The sequence below is a fragment of the Cetorhinus maximus genome, chromosome 2 (assembly GCF_964194155.1).
Source record: "Cetorhinus maximus chromosome 2, sCetMax3.hap1.1, whole genome shotgun sequence".
Taxonomy (NCBI): Eukaryota; Metazoa; Chordata; class Chondrichthyes; order Lamniformes; family Cetorhinidae; genus Cetorhinus; species Cetorhinus maximus.
The window spans coordinates 175,245,773-175,259,769 of record NC_135880.1 but is presented as its reverse complement, the minus strand read 5'-3'; the positions used below and the strand labels follow the sequence as shown (position 1 = coordinate 175,259,769).

Genomic DNA, 13,997 nt, shown 5'->3' with positions numbered 1-13,997 from the left:
CATTGGCGAGACCAAACGCAGACTGGGTGACCGCTTTGCAGAACACCTTCAGTCTGTTCTCAAGCATGACCCAAACCTCCCTGTCGCTTGCCATTTCAACACACCACGCTGCTCTCGTGCCCACATGTCCGTCCTTGGCCTGCTGCAATGTTCCAGTGAAGCTCAACGCAAACTGGAGGAACAGCACCTCATCTTCCGACTAGGCACTTTACAGCCTTCCGGACTTAACATTGAGCTCAACAACTTCAGATCATGAACTCCCTCCTCCATCCTCACCCCTTTTTGATCCCCTTTTTTCAAATATTTATTTTTAAATTTTTACATATATTTTTTCCCACCTATTTCTATTAAAATTATTTTTTAAATGTATTTCCATTCCTTATTTTATCCCCACATTTTAGCCTATTTTATCTTTTCTCCCACACCGTCCCCTCCCCCCACTCCATCCCCACTAGGGCCATCTGTCACTTACTCATCCTGCTTTCCACTCTTAATGTCACCATTATCACCTCCTTCAGCCAGTATCACCACCATCAACACCCCTTTGACCTTTTGTTGATGACATCTTTCGCAATCTCTCCTTTCCCTCCACCTTTCACTGGCCTTCTATCCAGCTTCACCTGTCCCACCCCACCACCCCCCCCACTTAAACAGTATATATTTCACCACATTTTTACTTCTCTTCTGTTCTGAAGAAGAGTCATACATCTGTCTTTCTCTCCGCAGATGCTGTCAGACTGCTGAGTTTTTCCAGCAATTTTTTGTTTTTGTTTCAGATTTCCAGCATCCACAGTATTTTGCTTTTACCTCAGAAAACCATACTGAGTGCATTGTCCTGTTTTAGAGTCGCCTGCCTTGCACTAATTTCTTTCATAGGAACCTCAGTCAAGCGCCTGATGGCATCAACCAGCCAGGCCCTTAGCTCGAGCTTTGATGACACCTTGGATGAGAATCCTGAGGACAAACCAGCAGAAGACCCTTCACGGCGCTCACCCATACCCTCCACCAGCGCAGGGACATGGAACTCGTTGGGACCTAGCTCTAGAGCAGGCTCGGGGTCACAGTGTGGTGAGCACAGCACACAATCTTGCCCACGGCCGGTGGAGGCAGGGGCATCTGAGGCTGCTGGCACTCAGAGGACTGCTGGAGGCCAGGATTCTGCTGAGTACGAGTCAGATGACGAGGCTCTGCACCCAAAGGGAGGAGGACCAGAAAATGGACACCCCGGGGCCATCCACCCAGGTCCAGGAGTGTCCAACCTATCCTAATCACCTCTTCCCGTGATCCCCATCACCCCCAGCTCCACAGGCTGAGGAGGGACACCCAAAGCAGGCCTGGGACCTCCACGTCTTGACTCTTTGGAGGATGCCCGCCAAAGTCATCACAGTCAACAAAGTGTAGCATTACCTCCACTGTGGGTACTGGGGAAGCACCCAGATGTAGTGGTAGGGTTAGGAAAGTTAAAAATTTAGGAGCACAGTGGTGGCATGGGTGTTCACAACATGTATATAATATTTACAAATATAAATAGAATCGCAGCCATTTCACATCTCCTCTCATGTATGCCTCCTTTTTAGGATGAAGTGTGTTGCTGTCATATCATATGTGATATCATGGCCCCTCCCTCACTTATTGTGGATATTGCAATCATGGGCCTCTCGTCTATGGAGTGTGTTTCCATATCACCACAGAGTTTGCCCCCTTTTCAGATCATTCTCGACATCCGTGATCCCTCGATCTTAATGTTAAGTGTGCTTGTGGAAGGAACGTCATTCACATGCTTTGCAGGGTCATGTCATGTTTATTTTTGGCTGTGTAAGATTGAGGCAGAGGTGTGCTCCTATCTTGTCTCCATTCTTGAAAGGTGGAGGTGTAGTGTACAAGGAGAGATGTGTTTACACATGGCGAAGGGTCATATATTTTGCAACTCTATGTGCTCCCTGGTAGGTTTTTCATGCTATGAGCCCACACTCAGAGCTCGTGTGCGCTGTTGTCTGCCAACTGTGTTTACGACTTTCCGTGTGTACATCTGCTAAGCTCACCAACAAGTGACCTCAAGATGCTGGAGCTCTGCCCCTCTCAGCCACATCATTGCCCTGGTGCTCGAAGCTACAACCTTCAGCGTTTCTCAACCTGTAATTGTCTAGATTGTGGCCTCAAGGCTCTTGTCACAATGTGGGGATGCAGTGCTCATGTCCCATCACCTTAACACGCGCTGACAGGAGTGATGCTAATTGCAAATGGTGATTTTTGGTGGTCAATGGAGCCTTTGAGCATGCTCTGGAAGTGCACATTGTAGCTTTAGACAATATCGAGGGGAGCAATGGGATAGGAGTGGGGTTGTACTGAAGTTGAAGTCTACTCTTTATTAACAACAACTTGGCACCTTGAGGGCCTCATGGTATCTGAGGATTTTGGTGTTTGCAAAGGCCAGGGTTGGCTATGAGGGCACAATGTGTGTTTTAAAGAGGAGGCATTTTAATGTCTGGCACACAAGAGTTTGAACGTCATCATCCTCAGGTGGCCTACATGCGTAGTCAGGTGAGGATAAAAGCAGGCCAGCATCCCTAACTGAGAGTGCCGGATGTTAATGTGATAGAGAAGCAGGTGACACAGAGGATTGAGTCATCTCTGAAGACATGCACACCAGCAGAACATCCTCGGCTGCCTTGGCCCAAGTGTCACCTATCTGCTGCATCTGGGATTTTGGAGAAACGCTGAACAGGCAGCATCTTCTGACGTTTGATACTGGGGCTCCCTCATCTCAGCAAGGACAGATGCTCCTGAGGCTTCATCATCCTTCAAAGGATCAGGACAATGTGAGCTTGATGTGTAACTATTCACTCTCATATTGAAGTGCATGGTTGAAATGAGACGAATAGCAATGCTGGTGTTCATGTTGGCCCATGATGGAGGACTCTTGTCCAAGAGGAAACTCACTGCAACTTGTCATCCTCCTCGTGGAACCTGGTGACTATAAGGGCCTCACACGCATGCCTGCCTCATCTGGCCCATGCTATGGCTTCTTCCTCTGCAACATCAACTTCTTCCAACTCAACGCCCTCATCCCCTTCGATGTCCTCTTCATTGGAGGAGATGTGCAGTTCTGCATGTCAGCAGCTGTCAAGTCCTGCTCCAGTTGTGAAGCGCACAGCAAGCCACGGTGATCCTTGAGACCCTCTGGGGATTATACTGGAGTGTTCCGCCAGCAGGCATCAGAATCCCATCTTTAAGATGCCCAAGATCTGTTCCACCAATGCCTGGGTAGTGTCTCGTTGTAACTTCTCTGCAGGATTCTGTGGCCGCTGCATGGGCATCATCAGCCACTTCCTCAAGCTCCCCTTGTCACTGAGGAGCCAGCCCTGGGTCCTGTGTGGCCCCTCGAAGATGCCCAGGATTTGCAATCTACTCAAGATATATGAGTCGTGGATACTTCGTCGTGGCACAAACCTGCATGCTAAGTTTTTTATGGTCGCAGACCAGCTATACAATGAGCGAGTGGAAGCCTTCCTTTCCTGTTGATGTATTGCATTGCCTGTTGCCAGGGAGCTTTTATAACCACGTAAGTGCAGTCAATGGCACCCTGCACCTGTGGGGAACCGGAAATCACTGCAAAGCCCGGTGTTCTGGCGTCCTGGCTTGCTTGATCTCTGTCAAAGTTGACACGATTGTGGCCCTTGGCAAAACGGGTGCCTGCGACCTCATGTATTCATTTGTGCGCGGACGCTTGCAAGATCCCGCAGAGGCCCCCAGTGGAGCCCTGGGAGGAGCCACTCGCGTAGAGGTTCAGTGCGGCGGTTACTTTCACAGCCAGTGGCAATGGATGCCCTCCCAGTCTCCGTGGCACCAATTCCTGGAGCACGTGGCAAGTGTGAGTCACCAGATCCTTGGACATGCAGAGGCATCGGTGACACTGTCTCGCTCATCTGCAGAGTTCTATAGACCCTCGGTCTTGTGAGGCACCTACGCAAGACGTGTCTGTAAGCCTCATCCTCTGCATCCGGAGGGGGCTCCCACTGCCCCTTGGTCTTGAGGGTTTAGCTCCTCCCTTTGGTGAGCCTGGCGCCTCCGTCGCAATCTTCTCCTTCTCTCCTGCCTGTGTGCGACTATGCAGGCAGCGATGAATCCAGCCTCCACCTTCCTGATGGTCTCCTCTCTGCAGCATCAATGAGAAACAGACAAGAGTCAGCATCAGCCTGCAAAGGTCCTCTTTCTGTCGAACGCCTTGCCAACGGATATGGGTTCAAGGGCTTTATTCCAGTGTCGGAAACTAATCACCCCAAAAACCCAGGCTGGTGCAGGGTTCGTTTCCAGGTGAGCCTTCCCTCCCCACCCCGGCCTTTACAGGATTGACTGCTTTGAGATTGCCTTGGCCAGGCACTTGGATGTGTTGCTTCCAGCCCAGGCGGTGGGATTCCTCATTAACTGCACACTAATACTACAGTACTTGGAATACACATGAGGGAAAATGTTTAGTCAAGAACTGAGATTATTTGAGTGGGACCCTGGGGTCCCTCTTTTGTGAAGCTGCCAGCGCCACAGACTGTAACATGCATCTGAAGCCTGTCCAGTCGCCTGATTGCCCTGGAGTGCATTACTGCTCTGGGGAATTTCCGTGCTGTGAACAAGGGGTTAATATAAGGAGATCGATTAGTGCCACTTTGCGGGATTAGTTTTGTGTGAATGTACATCATAGCTTCACTTTGCTGATTCCCTGCATTGTCATTGAAAGGCTCCTAACATGTCTCAGCTGTGCATCCCTCCTCATATGCGAATGCACAGTTCAGTTGGGTGTCCCTTTTACCGGCACCCCCCCCCCAGTGCGTGCACCTGCCCTCCAATTGGCGCTCAGGACCCTCACCAGCAGAGTATCTCCTCATTTTAATATTGTACTGTGCCATTGCTGCAGGTTGAACGATGGTGGTGCTGAGGTCTCACGACCAGACCAACTTTGACCCTCTCTATGTGAGTGTGGAAATCCCTCCCATCATCCTGCAGGAGCTTAATGTTCAGATTTCCCTCCCTCCAAGAGGGATCCTCCTCCTGTATTCCTTGATCCCATCATGATTGTGGTGGATATTCCTTTGTTACCCCTGGAACATGGTGCCTGTGCCCCATGTGGACCTCACCCCTCCCTATTTGGAGGGCACTTGAATAGTCTGACATAGATACCCCCCTTCCCACACCCTCAACTGCCACCACAATACCTTTTCCCCATCTAAAGACTGCAGATGCCCCCACTCTGACTGACTGTGCCAACTGTGGCCCAGTATGATGCTGGAAACCTCCTGCACTAACAAGCGTGTAACATCGCGCACAGAACAACGCCCTGTGCACAGCATGCTGGGGCATGCCTGAGACTGGATTGACATGCCCTCCTCTACCTGGACTGGGACAAGGACGGCCTTTGCAAGCTCAGCATTGAAGCGTTTCCTCACTCAGTGATCCTCCCATTCTGAGCTGAAAGTCTCTTCCGTCAATCTGTAACTGACTTTCTCCCCATCCTGGCGCTGAGGGCCCTCCCCCATTGCCGCCACACACACCTCCCAGTCATGTGTCCGAGTGGAACCTCCCACACCCTCACCCCTCAGTGGAGGCCTTGCCCTGCAGCACATAAAAAGCCACCCCTCCCTTACCGCTGGCCTGGCAGGTAGAGACTTGCCTTTGACAGCCCTCTGAAAGCGACGTGGTGCTGCCAGTGAAGCCTGGCACTGAGCCTTGAGTTGCCCCAAGTGCTGCACGATGCAAGGTGGGTGAACAGACCTTGAAGTCACAAGTGTAGTGCCGGTTGCCAGGTGCATGTCATTTATATTCTGTGGTGAAACACATCGGTCTAGTTGCACGCTGATATGCCCTGATGATCCAGCATGGGGAGGGTGGGGTGGGGGAGAGGGCGATTCCAACGAGCAGCCCTTATAATGAGATGCAGATATACTGAAATGAGATTCCCGACACACCGCAGAGGGAAACGGCTGGAGTGGGTGATCCCCGACTGCTTTTATGAGAGCGGCAAATTGATTTTTCTGATCTCGCGATGTCCCCCCACCGCCCGCCATGGGCAGGGCTGGAAAACCTCACTCCGAGCTTCTAGTGGAGAGGTTCTATCCATCTGCTGCACTTATATAAAACTCAAGGAAGCCTCAAGGTGAGAGTGAACATTGCTGGCTGCACCCCTTAGAAGATCGCAGTCACAGGGTTACCTTCGTCTCCAGTTCCAGCTCTTGTAGAGATGTGCGAATTGGTTCCCCTCAAAGACAGACTGAGTGATGCTACAATAAAAGCAAAAATGCTGCAGATAGACTGATGGCTTTGTCAGGATGGTCTTTGGCAGTGTGGGTAATCTGGAAACCAGCCTGAAAACTTTTGGATGATTATAGAACACCAGTGGGAGGTGATTCTTTCAAGGATTTTGAAGTGGTGGTGGCTGCAAATTGAAGTAGTAAATGATGAGTCAGCAGTGGACTTGGCAAAGCTTCCTGGCCACGTCCTATATAATGTGATAGGGCAGAATGTTTTTTTTGGCAAAAATAGCCCGAGGTCAGGGTCAGTGCAACCACTAGGCACACTGGGTGGCCACCTCGAGAGGCAAAATTTGGAGAGTGGTAAAAAAACTGTATGAAATATTGACAAAGCTACATAAGTAAACAAACAGGCTTCCCCGGTGGAAATGAAAGGTCTAGATCTATTGATATGCATCCACACAGACTCACATACATATAGGTTTCCATGTATTTACATTGCAGTCTTTCCCAAAATTTCACCCTCATTCTGTTTGTGCGACAGCTTTACAAATTTGTACATCTGCATGAATATTCCAAAACCGCGAAGCAGTAAATAATGTCAAAGAACATAAGTTAATCTATCCCAATCTATTGTGATGATTATTGATTGTGTAAATGGCGCATAAAATCATCGAGTAACTTGCAGGAACACATCATTTGAGACTTATGACACATCATAATGTGCATTTTTTCTAGTACATATCCTGTGAAAAGTGTAGAGTAATGAGAATTTACAATCAGTCTGATGATATTCTCCTTTCTCGTATAATATTAATCTGTAATTGTAAATACACAATTTTCATTCATAATAAGGCGCTATTCATTTTCGGAAATTAATTGTGAGGTGACAGGGCAGGGGTAAGGCTGAAGGTTCACTCAGGGCACCCAACAAACATGCACCGGCCCTTCCTGAGATGACGCTGTTTTTTTCTTGCTACAACGGTTTTGAGCAATGTACATGCTTTTTTTTCCCACATCTTTTGTGTCTGGGTCGCATCAGTTTTCTGGAAATCTAGATGGTCTGGGCAATCTGTTCTCCATAATGCTGCAAAAGAAATAGAATATGTTACAAATCTACAGGAGGAGCAAATCCTAATTTTCGGTTCTGCATTCACATATTTCCTGTGTAATTGAAACCCCACAGCTGGCTGAATTTTGAAAATAAAAAGAGTGCTGCAAATGTAAATCATAGGAAGTGGAAAAAGCCTTTTAACCCCTTTAGCTTGTTCTGCCATTCACTTAGATCATGGTTGATCAGCACCTCAATTCTATTTACCCAGCTTTGTTCCATATCCCTTGATAACTTTACCTCGTTCTTATAAATGTTAAATCTACTCCAAATCACTCACCAACCTGACTTGGAAATATATAGGCCGTTCCTTCACTGTCACTGGAAATCCTGGAACTCCCTCCCTAACAGAAATGTGGGTGTACCTACATCACAGGACCTGCAGCGGTTCAAGAAGGCAGCTCACTACCACCTTCTCGAGGGCAATTAAGGATGGGCAATAAATGCTGGTCTAGCTGACAACGCCCACATCCCGTAAATGAATTAAAAAAAAATTGACCCCTTGCAAACATCCACAGCCTTTTGGAGGGATGGTTCTAGATTTCTGCGACTTAGATATCTATTTTTTATGTTTTCTAATTTGGTGGGTAGCGCATTTCTAGCAAGTATTGTGGACGCACTTGCTGCCCACTATAATTTGAGCTCAAGCTATATTTTTCTTAGGAAAATGCAGCCACCTCCATTCTTGCTCCCGCAGTGTTTATCTTCCCCTGAGGAGGTCAAATTTGCAGTTTCATGATCCTTCATTTGTAGATAGAATTCCGATAGAATTCTTTTATGAGCTGGGAAATGGAGATGAGGTGCCAAACTCAATATAGTTGCTTGGTGACACTAGCATGGTGGGTTATGATGTAGCTCTTGGCTACATCAGGGTATCAACTGAAATTAAAACTCCTCTCAACAGCACATTCCCTCCCTAACTCCTTCAACTCCAATGGTTAATGCTCCGTCGCACTCTTCCAACTAACAGTGCTACATTCCAGGTTATGTTCCACAGCCACTTCCAATGAAGGCAGTTGTGTAACACAGGGTTTCCCATGGCTGTGCACACCCATTGCTACTTATATAATGAAGTGAATTCTGAGCACATTGACAATTAAAGATAATCGTGCTCACCGTGCCAATTGTCAATTTTTGATATTTCCCACAGCCCAAAAATGAGCCAGAAACTGAAGTGAGATAATTAAATTCTTTGGTGGGCTGTGGGTCTTGCGGTCAAGGCTGGCGTTTATTGTCCATTCCTAATTGCCCTTGAGAAGGTGGTGGTGAGCCGCTGAAGTTCCTGTGGTGCAGGTACACCCACAGTGTGGCTGGGAAGGGAGTTCCAGGATTTTGATATGATGACAATGAAGAAACAGTGATATAGTTTCAATTCAGGGTGGGGTGTGACTTGGAGGCGCACTTGCAGGTGGCATTGTCCCAGTACGTCTCTTGTGCTATCTGGCATGCAGGTAGCCCAGTGTAGCTTCACCAGGTTGATGCCTCATTTTTAGGTGCTGATCCTGCACTTTCTCTTCTGAAATTAGTGCATATTCACCAATCCCCACATGTTGTGGAACCCTACTCGGGAAAGAGTGGCTCCAGCAACTTGTCTTGTTTCTGTGACATGTGCTGCCTTAAAATATAGTTCCCTGATGAGTGTGATAGGTGAATTTATCACTGAAATGTACAGCGCAGAAGGAGGCCATTCGGCCCATTGCCCCAGTACCAGCCTTTTGAAAGTGCTTTTCAATTAGTTCCCCCTCCCCCGATCTTTCTGCAGAGCTCTCCCCATGTTTCCGCTTCAAGTATTTAAACGGGTTCTCTTTGAAGGTCACCATTGAACCTGCTCCCGTCACCCTTTCAGCCATTGCATTCCAGATCACAACAACTTGCTGTGTGAAAAGTAAAAGCAAATATGTGGCCTCCATGTCCATTTAGAATTCTCATCCCATACCGGCCACAACTTCCTCTTATTCTTATTGCATAACCCAGTGGATTAAAGCTGTCATTGTGATAAAACAACATTCTTTAGCTCAACTACAGTAGTAGAACTCCAAATATGTTTATGGTATTATTTTGCTTACATTATGGAAATGATACCCAGGCAACTGATGGCAGAAGACAGACAGAAACAGATGGAAGGGTACCAGCCTTGCATTGCGCCGTAAGCACTGTAGAAGATGGTTGAAACAATGACTCCAAAGAATGTTTGGAAACTCTCAAGTATGGCAAACAGTTTCCCTTAAAATAAGAATAAAGAACATAAGATATAGTGACATGAGTAGGCCATGCAGCCCCTCCCACTGGCTCCGCCATTCAATAAGATCATGGTGGATGATCTATCTCAACTCCACCTTCCCTCACAGTTCCCGCCTTTCTCAATTCTGTTCATACCCAAAAGCTATCATTCTGCTTCTTGAATCTCACAACTGAGCATCCGCTGCTCTTCGGGGTAGAGAATTTCAAAGATATACAAGTCTTCGAGTGAAGAAGTTTCGCTTCATCTCAGTCCTAAATGGCTAGCCCCTTATTCTGAGACTGTGACCCCTGGTTTTAGGTTTCCCAGCCAGGGGAAACATACGCTGTCAAGCCTCTAAGAATGTTTTAGTGAGATCACCTCTCATTTTTCTAAACTCCGGAGGGTATAAGCCCATTCTGCTCAATCTCCTATCATAGGGCATCTCTTTCTGGAATCAATCTAGTGAGCCTCCACTGAATCATCTCCAGGGCAAGTGTATCCTTCATAAGTGCAATTGCAGGATTCAAATGTTATGCTTCATCTATTTTTTTGTTGGTAGCTGTGCTGAGCATATATACAGGCAGACTGCATGGGTTCGAGGAACCTGTATAATGAATAAAAGCAACATCAGATCACATCAAGAAATTAACTTGTCAAAGTTTTTATTTCAGCCGTATTAATGGGAATGAAAAGCAATCACGGCACAAGTTCATATTTTGTAAGCTGGCAAAGATTAGCAGGACCTGAGATACCAGCCATATGAAGTGTCCTTTATCTGCTTAGAAATCACAGATTGTATTGTAGCTTGCGGAATGAGGGCAAACATCATCACAACTCGGGCTGCAAGATAAAAAAAATGGCAGGCTGAGGAGGAAGTGGTGACTTAACTTATTCCAGAACTCTTATCACTTTTTATATTGTTTTCAAATGCTTTCATCTGTTCAGCAGCACACGGGTGTCATAGGATCAGACAACAATGACTTGCAATTAGAAAGCACCTTTAACATGGATGTGCAGATAAATAGCAGATACAATACATTAAAAGTTAAAAGCAAAAAACTGCGGATGCTGGAAATCCAAACCAAAAATAAAAATAAAAATACCTGGAAAAACTCAGCAGGTCTGGCAGCATCTGCGGAGAGGAACACAGTTAACGTTTGGAGTCCGTATGACTCTTCAACAGAACTAAGTAAAAAAGTTGACACATTTTGGAAACAAGAATAGGGAAAAGAGATATTCCTTAAATGATGAGATTTTAAATGGAATAGCAGTTGCTTTGATTTGCATTTATACAGATGGTACAAATTTAGAGGTGGCAATGCAAGTGGGTAAGGTCATTAACAAGGCAAACAGAATCTTTAGTTTTGTATTGACAGGTAGAATACAAGGACAAGCTTCAGGGACTTGGACCAGACCTGAATATGCTCGCAATTAGGGGTCAATAACCAGGGGGCATAGATTTAAGGTAAGGGGCAGGAGGTTTAGAGGGGATTTGAGGAAAAATATTTTTCACCCAGAGGGTGTTTGGAATCTGGAACTCACTGCCTGAGGGGGTGGTAGAGGCAGGAACCCTCACAACATTTAAGAAGTATTTAGATGAGCACCTGAAATGCCATTGCATACAGGGCTACAGGCCAAGTGCTGGAAATGGGATTAGAATGGATAGGGGCTTGATGACTGGTGTGGACACGATGGGCCGAAGGGCCTTTCCGTACTGTAAACTCTATGACACTATAATATAAAAGAAATGAGGAAACTATAAGTAGATTTATTGGGCCGTAATTTCCGACTAGCGTCAGAAAGTGCTGGCCTGCAGAAATTAGAAGAAATAAATAGGAGGTCGGGGGTGGTGGTGGGGTGGGTCAGTCCAAGGTTGGAGGGGTGGTGGGGGGGTCCAAGGTCAGGGTGGGGGGGGCATCCAAGGTCATGGGGGGTCCAAGGTCAGGGGCTCTGAGGTAGGGGGTTCCGAGGTCGGGAGGTCAGGGAGGTCCGAGGGGTTTGTGGCCCAAGGGGAGGTTGGCGGGGGTGTTGGAGGAGGGAGTCGGAGGAGGGGTCGAAGGTTCTGAGGTTTGGAGGGTGGCGGGGGGGTGTCGGTTCTGAGGTCGGGGGTGGGGGGTGTCTATGGTCGGGGATGGGGGGTGGTGGTCCAGGGTCGGGGGGGGTGATGATGGGGGGATTGAGGGAGTCTCGTGGGGTCGGTCTGGGCCTTTACAATAGTTACCCAGAAGTTAGAAGCGGTTTTAATTCTTCTAAGTTTTTCCGGGTAACTATTGGTATAGCCCCAGCGGAACCACCCGAAATTTGTGATTTAAATCGCCTTTTCGGATGGTTCCCGGAGCAGCGCAATTGTCCAGAAGAAGTTAGAGCTTCTGGGCAATTGCCCGTGCAAAACCTTACTCTGGAAACCTGCCAGAGGGATTCCCCAGTGCATCTTTGGGGTACCCCCCAAATTCAGCACTGGGGAGTGTGGAAGTTATGGGCCAATATGATGTTACCAAAGGTCACGTGTTACGGTTGTGAGGAGAGACACAAGAAATTGAGGCTTTCCTCAATAGCACTGAGAAGGTCGAGGATGATGTAATAGAGGTCACCCACGTTATGAAGGTTTATGGGAAATAGTTCCAGGCTGTCCTACTGGCCGATGAGATGACAAGGAGATGGTACAAATTGAAGAAAATTCCATAAGTAAAGGCAAGGTTACAAAAAATGTCTTCATACAGAGGATGATTAATGTGGAATTTTGTGCCAAAAGCTATTTTTGAAGCTGTTTTCTATAAATCCTGTATATGGAAATTAGATACTTGAAAGAAAGGAATATTAAAAATGTAGGGGGTGAGCAGGAGATTGCAATTAGACACCTTAGATTAAGAGAAACTGCAGCTCAAATTTGATGGGTTGTAACAACTGTGATTCTTTCAGTTTCCTCATTTTCCTTTCTGTAGCTAACAGTAAAAGCTACAAATACCACCGCCTCCACCCCTCCCCGCCACATATTACACATTGGATAGGACTTGGAGGCAAAGAGCTTTGGTTCAGAAAAGCCCCAGAATGCTGCCAATAAAATTACTTACCAATAAAATATAGGAATGTCCACTTCACGAAGGCCATGATTAGCATCCCAATGAAAAATGACACCATTCCCATCACAATCAAGGAAGTATCCTTCAACCATCTGGAAAAAACTACAACTCCTAGGAAGCTGGTGAGGAAGAGAGCGTAACCTGCTGCATTGCCATAACCGACCCAGACAGCGTTCCAATTCAGTGGGTCCTTTAATACAAATATGGGCAACGCGTCCAGTGCACCACTCACCCCAAACTCATACAAAACCCCAGCTGTGAAGACCACTTACCTGCTACCTCTAGGATTATCTTGAGGCCTTGGAATATTTTGGTTATCCAGTAACCTTGACCTTTCACTTTGAGTTTCATTCTGAGTTATATTTCCTGGCCCAGCCTCATCGGTAGCTCTTTCCTGCTGCCCTTGATCTAACAGGCTGCCATATCCACGAGAACGAGTTTCTGTTTGTTTGGGTGACGGTTTTAGCCCCAGGACACTACAAAGTCAGCTTAAAGCATAAAAAATACAGCTACAGACCATCAGCCCCGCCCCCTGGTCATGTGAGATTTTGAAATAAGTGAAGAGGTGGCCGGATGCGACACTTCCAACCATCGCTGCTACGCCAGTGGTCAGCTTAACTCCGTTAAGCCTGAGAGATCTCTTCTCCTGTGAGGAGGTGTCTGAGGCCAAAGCCATGATCCCAGACCAGAAAGCAGGTGAACTCCCACTCAGACCGTTCAGCAGAGCAGTAGCAAACATCACCTCCAAGGACAGATCAAACATGAACACCAAGACCAACAGGGACCTGGACACCAGGTACCCCAGCAGGGGGACACAAATGGTGATCTTCCTGGATGTTTTATCTCCAATATCTGCCAGGTGGTAGGTGAGGAGCAGTGACGAAATCTTCAACAGGAGGTTGTAGATCATGTAGAAATGAGAGATGGCTCCTTGCTGCTGGTCTTGGCTTCTAGGTGTTGTGGAGTTGGTAGAGGTGGAATGGAATGTTCCTGGAACAGCATCAACAGAGCCATGTCATAGAAAGCACCAGCGATCTGGTGCAAACCTACAACGATCTCGACGAAAGAGAACAGCTTTCGACACATCTCCATTCTCTTTCTTTGTATGTTTCCGGCAATTTCCTTTTGTAGAAAAATCACAGCCAGAGAAAACCCAGAATGACCACTTTCGCTGGCCTGGGGAAGTCAGGAGGATTCTCAGAGCCTACAGAACAGTTCAAAATAGTTGCCTTATGTATAATTTGAACACGGAAGAACAGTACTCCCCCCCACCCCTACACTTTCTGACTGAATCACTCATCTCACTTGGTTGGTTGTCTGGATCAAATCAACTCTTTGAATCTGCC

The 13,997-nt window shown here is 47.1% G+C and overlaps 1 pseudogene across 1 annotated transcript; it reads right to left on the bottom strand.

Annotated features, from left to right (window-relative positions):
- Window positions 1-6,931: 6,931 nt before the first annotated feature.
- Window positions 6,932-13,834, bottom strand: LOC144690793 (solute carrier family 46 member 2-like; annotated as a pseudogene). Its single transcript, XR_013578964.1, has 4 exons — window positions 12,643-13,834; window positions 10,328-10,411; window positions 9,417-9,573; window positions 6,932-7,326 (listed from the first exon to the last, which is right to left on the bottom strand). The product of XR_013578964.1 is annotated as a solute carrier family 46 member 2-like (transcript).
- Between the last annotated feature and the right edge of the window lie 163 nt (window positions 13,835-13,997).